Source organism: Nelumbo lutea, chromosome 1 (genome assembly GCF_056320005.1).
Source record: "Nelumbo lutea isolate HS-2025 chromosome 1, American lotus-T2T, whole genome shotgun sequence".
NCBI lineage: Eukaryota > Viridiplantae > Streptophyta > Magnoliopsida > Proteales > Nelumbonaceae > Nelumbo > Nelumbo lutea.
The window spans coordinates 58,321,852-58,340,020 of record NC_142684.1 but is presented as its reverse complement, the minus strand read 5'-3'; the positions used below and the strand labels follow the sequence as shown (position 1 = coordinate 58,340,020).

General features: G+C 33.9%; 2 long non-coding RNA genes across 3 annotated transcripts; both read right to left on the bottom strand.

The window, feature by feature from the left end:
- Window positions 1-727: 727 nt before the first annotated feature.
- LOC148874719 (uncharacterized) lies at window positions 728-4,534 on the bottom strand. 2 transcript variants are annotated; one of them, XR_016105236.1, is made up of 3 exons: window positions 4,292-4,534; window positions 3,331-4,151; window positions 728-900 (listed from the first exon to the last, which is right to left on the bottom strand). It is a non-coding gene; the product is annotated as an uncharacterized LOC148874719 (long non-coding RNA). The 2 variants fall into 2 exon arrangements; XR_016105237.1 differs by having other exon boundaries at window positions 728-881; window positions 4,292-4,518.
- Window positions 4,535-12,814: 8,280 nt separating this feature from the next.
- On the bottom strand, window positions 12,815-15,658 carry LOC148874718 (uncharacterized). Its single transcript, XR_016094834.1, has 3 exons — window positions 15,323-15,658; window positions 15,153-15,225; window positions 12,815-13,117 (listed from the first exon to the last, which is right to left on the bottom strand). It is a non-coding gene; the product is annotated as an uncharacterized LOC148874718 (long non-coding RNA).
- Between the last annotated feature and the right edge of the window lie 2,511 nt (window positions 15,659-18,169).

The following is an 18,169-nucleotide window of genomic DNA, read 5'->3' as shown; positions in this document are numbered from 1 at the left end:
TTCAAGCAAACTTTCTAATTAGAGCTAGATTCAAATGTGACATTATCCTGGATGAATCTAGATTTGCTCCTCACAAATTGGTCCTCACAACACTCCCAACCATGAATTGGGAGCATCTTCTCGTGAATTAAAGCATACAAATGCAAAGATGTTCCCAACAAATTTTGCTATCATTGGGATTTAGAGAAACTACGCCAAAGTTCCAACCTATTAGAGTTCAACCTAGAAATTACACCCAATAAGCTGATTTTCCATATATATTGCTACGATAAAAGAGAGTTTCACTTCTCTCTTTCAACAATGATTGATTTTTTTTCCAAACTTCTCCTTGTAAATTTTTAATTTCTCTCTTTGTCCAAATCTAATCGGATGGTGAGAATCAAAAGAAACCATCGAAATCCATCTTTCTCTCTCTCCCCTCTCTTTCTCTGAAACCCTTTATTTCTTTGTGCAGAGACACCTTTTTTATTCTAAACTCTCCCTTGGTTTTGTTCTTTGCATGTTTCTCCCTCTCATTTTCCCCCTATTTATTTCTCTTTGCGTTTAGGCTATAATAAAGAGAGTTTCGTGCTCTCTCTTTTGTCAATATTGATTTTTCTTTTAAAGGCTATGTTTGGCAAATTTACACCGAATGTAGAATGGGAACCGATTTGATGAGAGTGTAAAATGGGATAAAGGTAAATTAAATGTTTCACATTTGCAAGTGTTTGGATAACACCCCATCATCGAAGTAAAACTCCACCCACAATTAATATTTAAAATTTAAAATTTAATTGTTTATATATACAAAGTACAAACAAATTATAAATTTAAAATCAATGACGAGAAGCATCCTTCCACATCGAACTAAAATGCCAGTGACGGTATTTGGTGTTCATTTTCTGCAACAAGCTCTCACAGCTGTTGAAATAGTTCAATCAAATAAAATTAAAAATGTATTCAACACTGAATAGATTCATCATACAGCACTAAGGTTTCCTCACATTAATTGGATTCTAAAACTTTTCACACTTGTTCCCAATAGTTCTGGAGAAAGAACAGGGCCAGCCTGGCCCTTATGATTTATGGTTGTAAAAGAGATTTGACTTAAAACAGTGAGAAGTGGGAGCTTCTGATAATGTAAGAGAGAATATTTTGGATATTGAAATCATCAATCAACAATGCTGAACTTGTATAGGGTTTAAAATGGTATCAGAATTTGACTTGAACTGTTAAACACACATACACACACATGATATATAATGTTCATTTTGACACATGTTGCCTTTGGCCATATTTAACAATGTACATGGCAATGAATAGAACAAAATGACAAAGCACGATTCATATAGTAGAACCCCCACATAATCGGGACTAGGCTTAGATGATGATGATGATGATGATGGTTTACATGGTTATACTATATATGGCAATAAGATGCCATTCCCCATACATTTTCCAAATTGATAAAATTAGAATGATAATTTCATCACTAATATTTCTTCATATATATACATATATATGAGAGAGAGAGAAAGAGAGAACATCTTTTAAAGCAAATTGGACCAATAAAAACCCAACTCAATAATTAAAGTCACCGTTGGGGGGATCAACAATTCAGATTGGATTAGAGCTAACCTCACCCAGACATAACCTAGCCCAACTTGCAGCCCTAGTTATGGGCTATAGTGAAATGTAGTAACATATGAAGTTGCTTTCACTTTGTCCAGAAATAGAGAAGAAAAGGGACATCAAGCAATCAAGTCCTTCAGGATCTTTTACCTTTACAAATAAATATTTCACTGAAAATAAACTAGTAATGAAGCAAAGACTAACCAAATTTGTGAATTTTAAGAACATGCATAGAGGAATGCTTTTCCTCATTATCCTTTATAACAACCAAAAAAACCAGTAGTGCAGCCTCCTTGCTTAATGTAATGTCTAACAGCTTAAGGTTTTTGCCTATTGTAACAGCACCTTATAAGTTGCAGACCTTGGAAACATGCATTTCCAAGGCCAAATTTGAAGCATTCCCCATTTCTTCTTTGTTGGTAATATTGGCATGTCAACTGGAGGATCATATCAGTGGTGTCATCAATAGACATTGACAAACCATTGTAAAACCAAGGTCTCAACAAGCTCTAGATAAATACAGTAACTAGAACAGTTGAGATTACCCTCTGAAACAGAGGATGTTGGTTGTAAAAACAATGTTGTCCCAAGGAAAATCAGCCAAGAGTATTGACATTGTGCAACTATGCAAGACTGAGCATAACATAAACCTAGAGCAGCTTCAAAAGATAAAAAAAAAAAAAAAATTCTGCAGTATTAGCCATGGCATTCAAGGAGGATTTACATTGCGTGACTGTGCAATCCTAGGAAGCTTAGAGGTTGAACTGTAGCAAGGCATCTTAAGAGGATTGACATTGTGCAATTATGCAAGACAGAGTATTAACAAAAATCTAGAGCAAAGGTCCTCCTCCTCCACATCCCACAAAATGACCGACTTTCCTTACTCTAAGCAAGTAGAAGTAATTAATCAATTCTCTTGGCAGCATTTCAAGGGATTGTGATTTATGAGACCCCAGCCAGTCCTTTTCTCTCCTCCCATTCTTCATGTGTTTCTTTCAACCCACAAACTCTTACCGCACCCAAACTAATGGTTAAATCCAATGGCTCTTTCCAATTCATACAGTCAGAATTTGGATATCTGCCAATTAAAACAAGTTAAAGATTGAAACTATGAACAATTAATTTCATTAAGGGAATGCTCCAATAAATGGTGGGTTATTTTGGAGCTAATAGAGATTAATTGAATGATGAACATATGGCCAGATCAATGTCTTATTTAATAGTTGTGGCTACTCCATCTGGAGGGGGGCGGAATGGAATATGGGGATGAGATTCTTAGGATCCAGGGACCAAGGTATAGTGTGGAAAGGTGTTAGGCACCCCACACAGACCTGATTAAGCCGGCCTCTACTTCACCAATATTCCAAGGAAAATTTAATAACTTTGGACTCAAGTTATAGAAAGTTTACACACAAATTAGGTAAAATGGAGAAGCATGCAAGAATACAAAGTTGTTTATGCTAACACATAATATACATTAAGCACTCAACAAGATGGTAGAGAACATCAAATGGCAAATAAAATAAGGGCAATTTCCTTAAACTATTCCTACTATTTAGCTAATTGACTAACTATACCCTTACCGTTTAGCTATTATTTTAAAGTATCCTTAAGTTTTCTGGCAATTGTCTAAAACCTCACTTGTCGTTAATTTTCCGTCACACTTCATTCGCATGTGACATTATGTGAGTAGTGATTATTTTAAAATTTCTAAAATACCCTTATTGTTCATCGCCACTGTTGGAAGTTGTGGCGGTGATGGTGATTTTGGTAGATCCAAAAATATAGCTGAAGGGAGCAAAAGAAACCCTGATCCTTTTCCCTTTGTTTTTCGCCGTCAGAAACCCCCTTGCAGTGGCGGCGGTGATTTCATCGTTGGAAACGCTGTGTTCCAAAAAAAGTTAGAAACCCACATGACACCTTTTCCGCTAAGGGAGATGGAGACGATGAGGGAGATGGTGCTCTACCCAAACCCCAAATTGAAAATCATTCTGGGATCTTCGCCAGTGAGAACCATTTGTGTGCTTCATCATTCTCTGAGGGATGCTCCTTACCACAGAAGTCCTATGGGGTTAATATCTGACCTAAGTCTAATGTGTCAGCACAAGAGCCACACATATTGTCTACGGTTCTTTGAACCATTCACTCATGTGACTCGTTCTCCTTTGTTCTTTGATCAAGACAATCTGTCTTTTCTCTTTTGAGTGTTGAGCAAGAAATCTCTTCTTGATTTTCATAGAGAACAGGTGATAGACACCCAAACTTCGATTAAGAAGTCGCTCAAGAGTGAGGACAATGGAAGGATTCTCAATCTGAATCCATTTGAACTGCATTGACATGTAGAAGGCTAGGCTCCGATCAAAAAGTTGGTCATGACACAGGGAAACGAAGTGATGATGGCGTGAAAACCTTGTGTTCACAGCTTTCCCCTTGTACCAATTAACACCTCATTAACAAATAATAACGGAGGGTGGACCAGCCAGTCGAGAAGATTCCACGAGTTCAACGAAGGGCCCGAACAAAAGACCTCACAGTTGCAGCTGCATTTGTTAAAGAAGTTCATCAAAACTTGAGTTTGAATATATAGAGAGCGAAGGAGTGCATCAAAACCAGAATTTTTAAAAAGGCTCATCAAAATCAACCACTCTTGAGATCAAGCTCTTATGAGTGAAGATAACACCTTTCGGCAAGCTGGTCACCCCTGAAGAAAACGGAAGAGCAACTGGGTCATCTGGGTCAATTGCTATTGATGACATCTCCCTTTCGTCAGACTCGAAGAGAACAGAAAAATGAAGAGCATCTGGATGCCACATGCCGTCTCCCTCTTTTCATCGTTCAGGCCACGCGCCGACGTCTCTCCCCCGGGTTGTCCCTCCTCTCCATCTCCCTCATTTCTTCGTTCAAACCACACATCAACGACCTTAGCACGAAAATTAGCAGTAGCAGTAATGGCATGTATGGCCCACCAATCCGACAGCTATGTCAATTTTCAAAAACAGTAAACGTATTTTAAGACAATATGTAAATAATAAGGATAATTTGGTTTTACATCGATAATTTGAATGTATAATTTACATTGACTGACTATCAATGTAAAGAGAAATGAAAGTGGTACACTGATTTACGATGTAAAATTACATTCTCTCCAAACGCATGTAAAATCGAACCGGGCTGTAAATTTTACCCGGTTCGATATTGCACCTCAAACAAATGCAGCCTTTCCAAATTTCTCCTAGTAAAATTTTAATTTCTCTCTTTGCTCAATATAATCGGACGGTGAGAATCAAAAGAAACCACCAAACTTCCCATTCTTTTTCTCGGGCCTCTGTTGTTTCTCTGTGTAGAGAGTAGAGACACTTTTTTCTCCAATGCTGAGATTCTAAGCTCTCCCCAGCTTTTGTTCTTTGCATGTTTCTCCCTCTCATTTTCCCTGTATTGATCGTGTCTTTGGGTTTGGGTTGGCGTCATTGCTGTATTCTACTGCTACAGTGCCAATTTGGGTTCCTCGCAGTATTTGACGATGTTGCTCTCTGATGTGTTTTATTCCTTCGGCTCGGTTCTTGGTAAAACCCTTACTTTTTCATCTGGTTTCAGGTTGGGGGATTATGCATGTTGGGTTTGGGCCGGGGAACTTCTATCCACCAGCGTTTCCATCGTAAAACACAGCTTTGTATGTGGGCTGAAGCTGTGAATTGATCATAAACGGGAGTTTCTGGCCTTAGCCGACGGTGAAGCATTCACCGCGAGTCTTCGGCTCTTTCCGTAGATATTTTTTTTTTGTTATTTCTTGATACTCCTTTTACGTACGTTGTTGGCCGTTGTTTCCTGTTATTTCCCGAAGGTTGTTGTTCGTAAATAGTTCATACTGAACTATATTTAATTCCAGTTTTATCCCTCTTATTATATTTGATTTCTATTATTTACAATACACCCATCTTCCACACAAGTCACAAGGGTACCCATTTCGGGTGACCCATGTGGACTATGATAATAATAATAATAGTAATAATTATATTTAATTTAGTTTAATGATGTATTATTAAATGAATTAATTATTTTAATATGTAAAAACAGTTTTATAATTTCAAATAGTTATTTTTTAATAATTACAATAGCCATTTCAATCATTATTTATTACTTAATTAATTAAACAAATTAATAATTATTAAAATATATTAATATTCAATCATAAAATTAATAATTAGATAATTATTTAAATAATATATTAAAAATATTAATTATTTTAATAACTAAGATGATTGTATTAATTTTTAATTGATAAACAATTCACAAAAATTTTAAAACTAAGTAATTAATTATTGAAATTATTTATTTTTTATTTGTTTACTAATTAACTATTAAAATAACTAATTTAGAAAATATTATAAATTAAAATAAAAATTTTTATTATATGAATGATTATTTTATTATTTTCTCAATTATTGAATAATTGTTATTTACTTATTTAATTTTTACTGAAATAACTAATAAAATATTATGTACTAAATATATCTTAATAAATAGTTACTTATTTTAATTAATAAATAATTATTCATTCTTTTGATAGTTTTTATCAATTCCAATTTTGCCATTTATTTTATATTCATTTAATTTATTATTAATTAATTTGTTAAATAGTTAAATAAACTTTTCATATTCAAGGTTAAAATGGTCATTTGATACTGTTCAGAATTGAAAATTTTGAATCAGATTTCAGAACAATATTCCTTGGACTTCAGAACCAAGAAAAGTTGGCCAACTCCAATACACATTTAAAGTAATTATTATAGTTTCAGAGGCATTCAGATTTGAGAATTTAGTGCAAACTAATAGGCCCTATGTTAGTATTTTGAGGTTCAGTTACATATTATCGATTTTCTGTTCTTGATTTAATTATATAAAGCCTTGGTCTTACTTCAATGCTGTATTGTTGATTGACTTGATTTTCTCTGATGTCACTATTTATTCCATCTAAATTTTGCATAATAATATATAATGTCATCTTTGCAATTTGTAGATTGACCGTGAGAAAGATCTAATTCTTATTGAATTAGAATATCCTCTTTTCTCTATTGCTATTGTTATCCTATCTTAATTAGATTGGGTTGAAAAGAAATGATGATAATAAACATGGTTTTCAAAATCAGACTAGATCAGATGGTTAGATTGGAAAAATCGGGAACTAGTTAGGTAACTGGTTCTGTTTCACCCTAAAATCATTTTTTTGCCAAAAACCATTGATTTGGTCAGCAACCCGCTGACCCGGGCAGTCGAACTGCTAACTAAACAACGATTTTTGGCCATTTTTTATTTTTTAAGACAAAATGAGCCATCCATTCAAACCGAATGATCAAATCGTTCAACCTGAGAACTGGTCCCCAAAACAGTTCCCTGTTCAGCCCGGTTTTGAAAACCTTGATATTAAAGGAGATTATCAATTATACTGATATTTCATAAATTGCTCAACGAATTCATATCCCAGGAGAGTGATATTCTGTATTGTCACCTGGTAATTATTCCCCTTCTAAGAAATGGAGAAGGAATAAGAACTAGAGTGGCTTGAATCACAGCAAGTCATAAGTGAAGACCTTGTAACATCAGCTAAACAGCAACTGAAATTTCTAACTACTATTGATGGGAACCGTTCTGTTCTGCACTACGCTATTAATTTATGGGTATACAGATTAACAAGTTATTTCATTAATGCTTTTTGATTCATAGTTTTCATTTGGCATATATCTTGGTACATCATGGACATAATTTCCTTGTCTTTTCTTTGTCGTGTTTTCAAACTAACATCCACGATGTCAGTTTGTATGTGTCCTGTTTTAAAGTGTTAGGATGCAAAAACTTAAACTTTAGAGGGATGGATTGAATATAGACAGACCTAACATCCAGCATTTTCAGCTTGTACATGGTTCATCATAGATTGGAGCCCTGTTTTCATGCTTGTTAGCCTGAGATTGTACCCTCACACTAACCAATGGTCGAAGAAAATTATACAAGTTAAATGTTGATTTATAAGATCTATTATGCGAAGATTATGATGCAATTATAATTATCAAAAGAAAAAAAATGATACAATCATGTTACAAGGAAGAGAGTGCATGAATACTAACAAATTTCTATATTAATTATCATGCATGTAATGTGGGGAATATCCATTGGGCCTTAAATTGTCACTTAAGCAATTTATAATTACTATGATAATAGTAATTACCACCTATAATCTTTTTGGTAGTAATTGATGCTCGAATTCCTATAGGGGCCATTATAGTATAATATCACATCACATCGGTAACCACTTTTGTATTTACATAATGATGGTAGATGTTAGGACAGAAGGCCCTGTTTGTCTTTCTGTGTGAGTTGTCGGTTATTTAGAAGCCCGATAACTTGCGTTTTTGTCTTTTACCATTTGATTGGAGGAAAATTTAAGGGTTGTTTGACAAATCTTTTTGGGGGAAGATGCATTGGACTTTTGCATTAAGGCCTGAGTAGCCCAAAGACCATTTGATATGGGTGATTATTCATATAGCTGTTGGAAGATCACAATAGCCCAAAGACTGTTGATAATGCTCAGTGCACATTACTGATGTGGGCTACTTAGTGCATATCTGACACTTGGCCCAATCTGGTTGGGTCACATTGGCCCAAATGACATTGCACCCTCGTCTTATGGGTTCGACCTACATTTACCATGTGTGGGCCCCACACACACTTACCACTATCATGCATTGGTTACAAATAACACCACATGGTTACTATATGGCTTTGGCATGGATGGGGCCCACTTGTCATTTATGTGGGGTCCACAAGTCAAGTTTGTGGGGCTTGCTCGTATGAATTTGCATTTGTTATACAGACTTTAATTGGTCCAACTATCAATATGATATTGTATTTCTAGACGTATGTACCTACATAAACATGTCCACTACAGTTTGCAAAACAAATTAAGTATCCTTACAAATTATTTCCATACTAACAAAATAATAATTAAAAGCATCATCAAAATGATGAAACACATCATTCCGCAACAACATGCACAAGCTCCAAGTGCAACAACATGTTACTTCTTATAGTCCGCATTGCCATGAGTAGTGTTGTGTTGTTCAATGATGTGCACTTGAGGTTCATCCGGTGTATAATTATCTACCAACATGAAGTCATATTCATGCAGCTGAAATACAAGAATAACAAAAATCAATTGCATTACTCATTTTTCATATTAAGTAACATTAATCACAAATATTTCTTGTGCTGGTTTCGTACCTCACTAGTAGGGCATTTATAAAACCATCTTTCATAATTATTTTTTTTTCAGTTTTCTCCATGAATAACCTCATAGAGAAAACAAATATTATAATTTAAATACTCAATTAATTCATACCATTCAAATATTAAATAAATACATGTCCATAACAACCAGTGCAATACATATTATAATTTAAACATAGAGAAAACAAATAATTCAAGAATCCAATCAAAACAAACACTTGCCATGTAGATTATCTCCTCCTATTATTTCTTGGTTGGTTATGACTATCACATAGGTTGTAGTGATCAGCAATCTTAAACATGATTTCATCTTTGACTTGTTCCGTCCATCTAGTGGCCTATGAACCTATTTCAATTGGAGTTTGTGCTACACCATGGAGCGTCCTTCCCTTTCCTTCAACGGGAACATCCTCTTTAGGAATCCATTCCAATACACATCCTATATCCACAACATCCAGACAAAATTGTGTAGAACACAGCAAGCAAACACAATCCTGATTTGCTTTTGAATTGGGTAGGGAGGCATCAACTTCAGAATTAGGAAACATGCTTTTAGAAGTCCAAAACACCATTCTATGACATCCCTCAGTGAAGATTGCACATAATTAAAGTACTCTTCGGCATTCTTTGGACGATCACCTCTCCCTTAAAAGTCACTCAAGTGGTACATTTTTGAACTATATGGAGATATAAATCCAGGCATATTCGTGTAACCCGAATCAACAACATAATACTTTCCTACATGAAATTGAAATTGTATCTATTAGTTTATTGACGAATCTATTATATTGGAATGATTTGATAGTTTTGTTGACCTTCCAGTGGCAAAGGAAACATATTCTTTGGGTTTTGGACAGTCTCTAAAATTATCATTGAATCATGTGCAACACCTTCCCATCATGCTTCAACGAAAGTGAACATGTCAATTGAACATGCACACATATTATGGGTGGTGATTGGCTTTCGTCCCCTAAATGGCACTTGCTCACTAGCTGGAATACATGCATAGACATATGTACCATCTATAGCATCGGCACATTTTTGCACAGAGGAAAAAAGAAATTCAGATGAAGTTTTATTATTATGGTATATTGAGGAATAAAACACTCCACGGTTTGAATGAATTACCTCAAACCATGGATAATACTTCAGATTATTGATAATCTGTGGTGGAACAATTGTCAGATCATCGGGCTACACAATATCTTTGCCAAACTCACAGATGGTCTTCAAAGCAGTGTTGAAGTGTTGTAAAATTGTTTCACTAGAATGTTAAAAGTGGTTTGTAGTATCTTGGTTTGATTTATTGTGCCATCACTTGTAAAAGAATTCCAATCTGTTCATGGACTATCTTTCACTAACCCTCTCTGTCTCAATGAAACTACTAATCTAAGAAACAGTGGTGGTGTCAATTTGAACATATTCAAACATCTAGTGCCACCACTGTAGATGAAATTCTTTAAATAGTTTGACCCAGCCGGTAATGTCATCATGGTAGGGTGTCTTAGGGATCAACATCTCTTATTCTTTCTCCAGTTCTTCCATAATGAAGACATTTTTCATCATTCGTTGCTCTTCATCATCAATTGCAGCAGTTAAAGCTACTTACAACACTACTGTCCTAGTTGAGTTGTCAACCATTTTGATCTAGCATATAAATAATGAATGACTATAAAATACCTAACAAATTTGAATCCTGACGTCAAATGACTTCTCATGCTGATGACACCTAAGCCTACTAATCTAACATCTACATGATAATGACCAAGCATGTGTTTCTCATAACTTGCAATACCACCTCTTTGATGGTGTAGAGAAGAACTAGGTGTAGATGTAACAAAAAAAAAAAAACAGAACAGACATACATATCCCACCAATCCATTCATTCATCATTAACCTGCCTCAAACCCATAAACCTGTATTACCATCCCTTTGATGGCTTAATGAAGGAATGAGGGAAAATAGTAAAAAAAAAAAGCAAAAAAAAAAAAAAAAAAAGAACAGACATACATATCCCACCAATCCATTCATTCATCATTAACCTGCCTCAAACCCATAAACCTGTATTACCATCCCTTTGATGGCTTAATGAAGGAATGAGGGAAAATAGTAAAACAAAAAGCAAAAAAAAAAAAAAAAAGAACAGACATACATATCCCACCAATCCATTCATTCATCATTAACCTGCCTCAAACCCATAAACCTGTATTACCATCCCTTTGATGGCTTAATGAAGGAATGAGGGAAAATAGTAAAACAAAAAGCAAAAAAAAAAAAAAAAAGAACAGACATACATATCCCACCAATCCATTCATTCATCATTAACCTGCCTCAAACCCATAAACCTGTATTACCATCCCTTTGATGGCTTAATGAAGGAATGAGGGAAAATAGTAAAACAAAAAGCAAAAAAAAAAAAAAAAGAACAGACATACATATCCCACCAATCCATTCATTCATCATTAACCTGCCTCAAACCCATAAACCTGTATTACCATCCCTTTGATGGCTTAATGAAGGAATGAGGCAAAATAGTAAAAAAAAAAGCAAAAAAAAAAAAAAAAACACAACCATACATATTTAGCCATCCAACACCCATTCACCATCTACCTATGTCAAGTGTAACCATAAAAAAAATGAGAGCAAATGAACTTGTATTCACCATATATTTCTATCAATTCATCCATTCACCATCTACCTATATAACCATAACAATAATTGAGAGAAAATAAACCTGCACTCACCATACATATCTATCAATCCATCTATTCCCCACCTACCTATTTCAAGTGTAACCATAAAAATATGAGAGCATAAACCTGCATTCACCATATGTATCTATAAAGCCATTCATTTACCATCAACCTACTTCAAGTGAGACCAATAAAAAAAACCATCAAGGCACATGTGTTCTCAAGTCTAACTATCCAAACAACAGTTTAACCATAAAAAAATAAAAGTAGCCAATATTTTGAAATTTAAACAAGGCATATGTGTTCTCAAATTCCTCTTATGGAATAAGTCCATTTTGTAGTTCAACGGATAAGGACACTCATCACCCAATTTTTCCTAAGGCTCCATTTGGTTTTTGGAAAAAATTGGATGGGATGGGATGAGAAAGTGTCCAAATTTCACTTTCCACCGTTTGGTTATACAAGGGAAAATAATGGGAAAGTTCATTTTCCCATGTTTGTTTTGTGGGAAAATAATTAGAGGTGGACATTTTTGCAACCTTCTGTGTTTTTCTCTCTAGTTTGCCTTCTTGTTTTAAGATTCACATGCTTGTAGAACTCTTTCTCTCTCTATTTACATAATCTTCTTTGCCATATGCCAAATTGACTATAAGTAATTAACATAGAGTGACTTGGCCTTATTAAGCTTTTTTAGAAGTTGGGTCCGACATGTTGGGCTTCACGCTAATAAGCCAATGAGCTCTTGTTGCTTTGGTTCTCTCTCTTTCTCTCTGATTAGTGTCTTTAGTTTAGGGTTAACGTTTCAGTTAGCATGAGTACATTGTTACATGGGTATGTCATAAATAAGGTTCTTGGGCATTACTTAAACAAAATGATAAAGGCTAAGTACAAGTGAGAGAAGTTTGTTGAAAAGAGTACAAAATCTTTTGAGAGAAAAAAAAAAAGGATAAGGGCCAAGTACAAATGAGAGAAGTTTGTCTTCAGTTGTAAACTTCTTATTAGCTTAATTTACTATTTTGCAAGCACATTTCATGATGCTACCAAGTAACTACATAGACCTGACCTTCCTATCTGCCAAACTTGTGGTAGATAAATTTGCAAATGTAATTTCAATTTCTTACATAAAAGATATGCATCCATGTCCATACTATTCACATGATATTTAGCTTCCTAGATTATTGGATGACTGTAGGGTGGTTCATCATTTTACAAGTCTAAAAACATCCAACAAATGCAAGGCGGTCCATACAGTTCACATGGTATTTAACTTGAAGTTCTGGAAGGAAATTACAGACAACTTATCAACCTTAATCTTCATACATGCACCAGAAACTATATAGAAATACTCATGCCAAACTAAGCTTGCCTACATAAGGCAGCATATATAAACATAGAAGAATTGAAATAACACCTAAGCCCAAATGAGAAAATTTGAATTCAAGAGGTCAACACATAGTCCATGACTTTGTTGCAGGTTTATCGTAGATTTCTACTACAAGTTTGAAACCTCCATTGCCCTACAACGACAAGTCTTCCTGTAACACAAGAAACATAGCAAACATATAAGGAGGTGATTAAACCATCATTAGCTCTAAAAAATATCAAGAGGTGATTATGTATGAATTCAATTCTTAAAGTTCCTTTGAAAGTCAAATACTTGTAAAATAGACCATATAATTATCAAGAGGTGGTTATTCTTCTCTTACCACCTCATGTCTTTTTCTTTTCCCACCATTTCAGTAGATCCACCCAACCTAGTTAGCCTTTGTAAATCTATGGTTAATGTATAATACTACAAGGCAGCAACTTTTTTTTTTTTTTGCTATTTTGTTTTCAAATATTGAAGTTGAACATTCATAAAGAGAAGCATTGTGCTTTAGAGGTATTTTGAAATCAGGATATGGTGGTCTTGAAGTGTGTGCAGCAGAAGAAGAGAAAGTCTGAATGTGATCCTATGAGAAGAAAAAGTTGGTTACCCTCTCCTAGTCAATCATTACAAATAGAGGTTATGTGTAGAGTGTCTAATTTGCTAGTCTGCGCCATGTAAGTTGGGATGGATCTATATAAAATAGAACATATACAAGCATTTGACTATTATGCCTGTGGTACAAAACTAAACATAACTTAAGCTAAAGTGTCTCTACCAAGTGAACCTGGTTGAATCCAGTCAATCAGATCAGCCTTGTTTCAGAACATTAGTTTAGAAGTATTAAAAAAATACCAAATATCATATTCATCATGATCAAAACTATCAAAACAGAAAGCTAACCATCATCACAAACTTTGACAAACATATTTAATCTGTATATCAAACTTCAGATATGTTATAATGCCAAAAATACAACAATTCTAGCTATACATACACAAATGTACACTTTGTGATACTGAAGCAATATGTCATGATTCCAAGAGATTGTTTGGTGATGATTTATTTGCTTATACTTAATAGTTCAATGGGTTATCTTTTAGTCAATGTATAAACACTGAAGTAGTTGTTAGCTCCTTAACTGCTTAATGGTTAGATGGGGTAATCTTATTACTCCTAAATATTCCATTAAATGACTGTTCAATTGATCATGATATTTGAATTTGTGTTATTATTTTTTGACATTTATTTCAGATTTGTTTTAATTACCGGATCTATGCAAATGAACAAGGTTATTTATGCTCGAGAAGCTAACCTCTATTCATTTTCGCCTCTGGATTTTCATGCTTTGGTGGTCCCAAAACGGGATTGGTGGTTTTGGGGTAAGTCCGATATTCTCACAAAGTGAAAGTACAGAATAAAAAGGAAATACAAATAACAAAGAGATAGATGACTAGATAATAGTCACAACAACTAAGGAAAAGTAAGAGTAAAAAAAATCAATTTTATTGATTGAGAGTAATCGATATTTATAGACCACATGAAAACATATGTAAAACTCTGAAAAAGTAAGAGTAAAAAAAATCAATTTCTAATGCCTAAACAAATTCATGAAATAACTTCTATAAGCAACAATGTAAATACCTCTTTCTATAGAAAACTAAATTAAAAGAGAACCCCAATACACATTTCAGAATACAATTGACTCATTTCTAAAGAAAAGAAAATATGTTAGATAAAGAATATATGTTAGAAAACAGGTTAGATAAGAATCCATTGTTTGTATCGAAGAGGAGGATGACAAAAATGTACAACCTCAAAGAGACTGAGTTTAGACTTGGGTTGCCTAGTTCTGAGTATCCTAAGAGGAAGGTTGATGTTGGGGTTGGAGTTTCCCTCTTGGGAATGACTGTGGAGGATAAGAACAACTACTCACTTGGCATATTGAAAAATTTTGTTTCTGGGTCACGGCTAAGAGGGAATTCTCTGACGCTATTGATGGTTCTAGGAAATGGGTTTTCTTTGGGGCTAGTGGATCTAAGGTTGATTTGGGTGTCAGAGTCGTATTGTTCTCTTCGAGAGGTGAAAATGGTGGCAAGTCTTGCTGTTTTGGGATCAGCTTTAGTTGTTCCTATGCTCAAAGATACATATCCAAAAAGAATAATAACACAACAAAAAGAAAAATAAGTGCAAGTCTCGATTACACAATGAGAATGAAGTTTCTCCTTTCCGGAACTAGTGAGGAAGATGACAGGAGGCTCGGTTATTGCAGACTGCCTGCAACAATGGGGAATGCCTTCATATGCATCAAAATATATTAAAAAAATAGTGAAAATGGCTTGTTGTTGCAAGAGGATTACAGATATAGTCTCACGTTTGCTCGAGATCACCGAAAAGTCGTTGAAGATACGACCATTAGGATGTTGGGCTGAAAGGAGAAGAAACTCTCGAGTTCCAAGTCTGGCAAAGCCTGATAATCTTTCTCAGACGCATCTCACTATTTTCCTTTTTCACCGGGGTCACGCTCTTTTGGTGGGATCCAGGTCACTTGTTTTTGGGATCCCATGTCTCACACTTTTCTCGTCCCAAACCACTGTATCCCAACAATCAAACATGGGAAAAAGGAATTATTTAAGAATATTCATCTTTTCCCATCCCTATCCTACAAACCAAATGGAGCCTGAGGTTTGGAGGCATGTTAAGAAACCACTCTCTTGCATTTGGATTTTGGAAAACCTCATATAGCCTTACATAATCATTATGGTCCAGCCCAAGGTTCAAAGTATCGGAAATGCCAAGTGTATTAGAAAGACAATTTTAAGAGACGTATTGGGATACACTTTGGATATGCATACGTATCGGAGAAAAACTAAGATACATATAGATATGCTTGGAAATACTATAAATACTTTAATAAATCATAAGAATACATCAACAATACTAAATATAGTACCTCAATGAGGTGTATATACATTAAATTAATATATTTTAATAATTTTATGAAGTAATATATTATAGCTAATTATAATTTCACTAAAAATCCTATGCTTAATTATAATTCTTAAGTTTTAATGTTTTATGGGATGAGAAAAACCCAACTCTCCTGTACAACCATAAAAGATACATTGGCACAACTTCTATATGAAAATATAATTAATAATTATATATTATTTAAATAATTATTATGTATTATTCATTTTCAAAAATTATAAAAAATAAATAAACATTATATGATATATTCAAAAAATAGTTATTAAATAAGAAATTCCAATTGCTTTGTGGATATGATAGATCATTCATAGAATTATAATATATTAAATCATTGTGATCAAATGATAAAATAAAATTAATTAATTATTTATTTTTTAATTCTAAAAATAAAAAAATAAAAAAAGGGTTCGACTATGACATGGAAAAGATATGATATCTGAAAAACGTCTGACTAGTAAACTGGAATCATAAACATGGTAGCCAATTAGGTATTATTTATCAAAATTCCTGAGTGGGTTTTGATTGGTTAGAACTCTTTCCATACCATATCTTTTCTGCATCATAGATTTCCCAAATAAAAAAATAATTATTAAAGAAGAAAATTTCAATTGGTCTGTGGATATGGTAAATCATCCATAGAATTATAATACATTCAATTGTTGTGATCAAATGATAAAATATAATTAATTATTATTATTTATTTTTAATTCTAAAAATATGAAAAATAAAAAAATATATTAAAGAGGAAATTTCAATTTCTCTATGGATATGATAGATAAATCCATAGATCTAAAACATATTTAGTCTTTATAGGTTGGGAAAAAATTACATTTTCAAATTTTTTGTAAATTTATATTTTCTAGAAATATCTTCATGAAATTTCCATAAATTTATTGATAACAAAAAAAAAATATGATTTTGAATGTAAGAAATGTAGATCAACATAAATTTAAACATTCAAGAAAAAAATCACAAGATATTATAAAAGATTGAAAAATTTTACCTATTTTTCCATTTTTTTCTAAATTTGAAAAATCTTTAAAAAAATTAAAGATTCACACTTGCTTCTCGCAGACTTTTGCAAATCTAGCACTTTAGGAATGAAGTTTGGAGTTTTAGAGTCATTTGGGGGTGAAAGAAGACTTATTTCAAGGAAAAGAAGCTTGCTTTCCTCCTTTATTTTTTTTCAGTTTTTCGTCGTATCTTTTTTGTCAATACGCCTCGATACACCCCCGATACGCCCCCAATATGCCCCCATACACCCCCTATATGCATGAAAACAAATGAAACATCCAATTTCCATGTGTATTCTGTATCAGATTTTCAAAGATACGTTACAATACGCCCCATATCAAGCACATCATATTAAATTTTAAACCTTAGTCCAACCCTTCAATGATATTTTGCTTTGCCAATACACAAGACATGGATGTTTGACTCTTTGGCCTCGTTTTCAATCCATTTATTGCCTCCACTAGCCTATCAAACCTCTTATCAGTTGATGTATTTTGATAAGCAATTGCTTCACATAACTCTAAAGGTCTCTTCCTATGTGGAGTTTGCTTTGTGGTTGTAGTCGAAACTTGGTCAGTGTCAACATTGTTTGATTCATCAATTCCTACTGATGGTTGATGGATCTCATCAACATCTGGGTTAGATGAGATGTTCCCCTCATCTCGGGGTGGGGAGACTCTATGCCTCGTGCCAATGACTGAAAACCTTCTAGTAGGTGTAGTTCCCCCAAATATGACCTCTAGGTTGTTATACTTTGGGCAATCCACATTACGAAACATTTTTTCTTTGGGGTTAGCCTAAAAAGAAGACAATGAGACACCAATCAATTTATATGTAATGTCTTAAATAGAAAAATTAAATTAAAAAACACATAAGTATAGCAAATACCGATAAATAGTTATCCCATGTCTTCAGTGAGTCTACAACCACATGCTTATCTTCATCCCAACCAAATTTGGTTTGCCCAAACCTCAGCTTTTTAAACTCTGTATACCTACTCTTTAGATCTTGTATCTTGTTACTAAATGATTTCGTATTAAATTCTATCCCAACTTGTGTGAAAAAACTTTGCCTTACTTTTTTCCAAGCAGCTGGTTTCAAACAGCCTACCGCCATCCCCCCACACTGGACTTGTTGTACAAGTAAATCTATGAAAACATTTTTTTGCACAGGTGTCCAGTTTGCATTTATAGTGAGTTTATCATCAAATGATGTA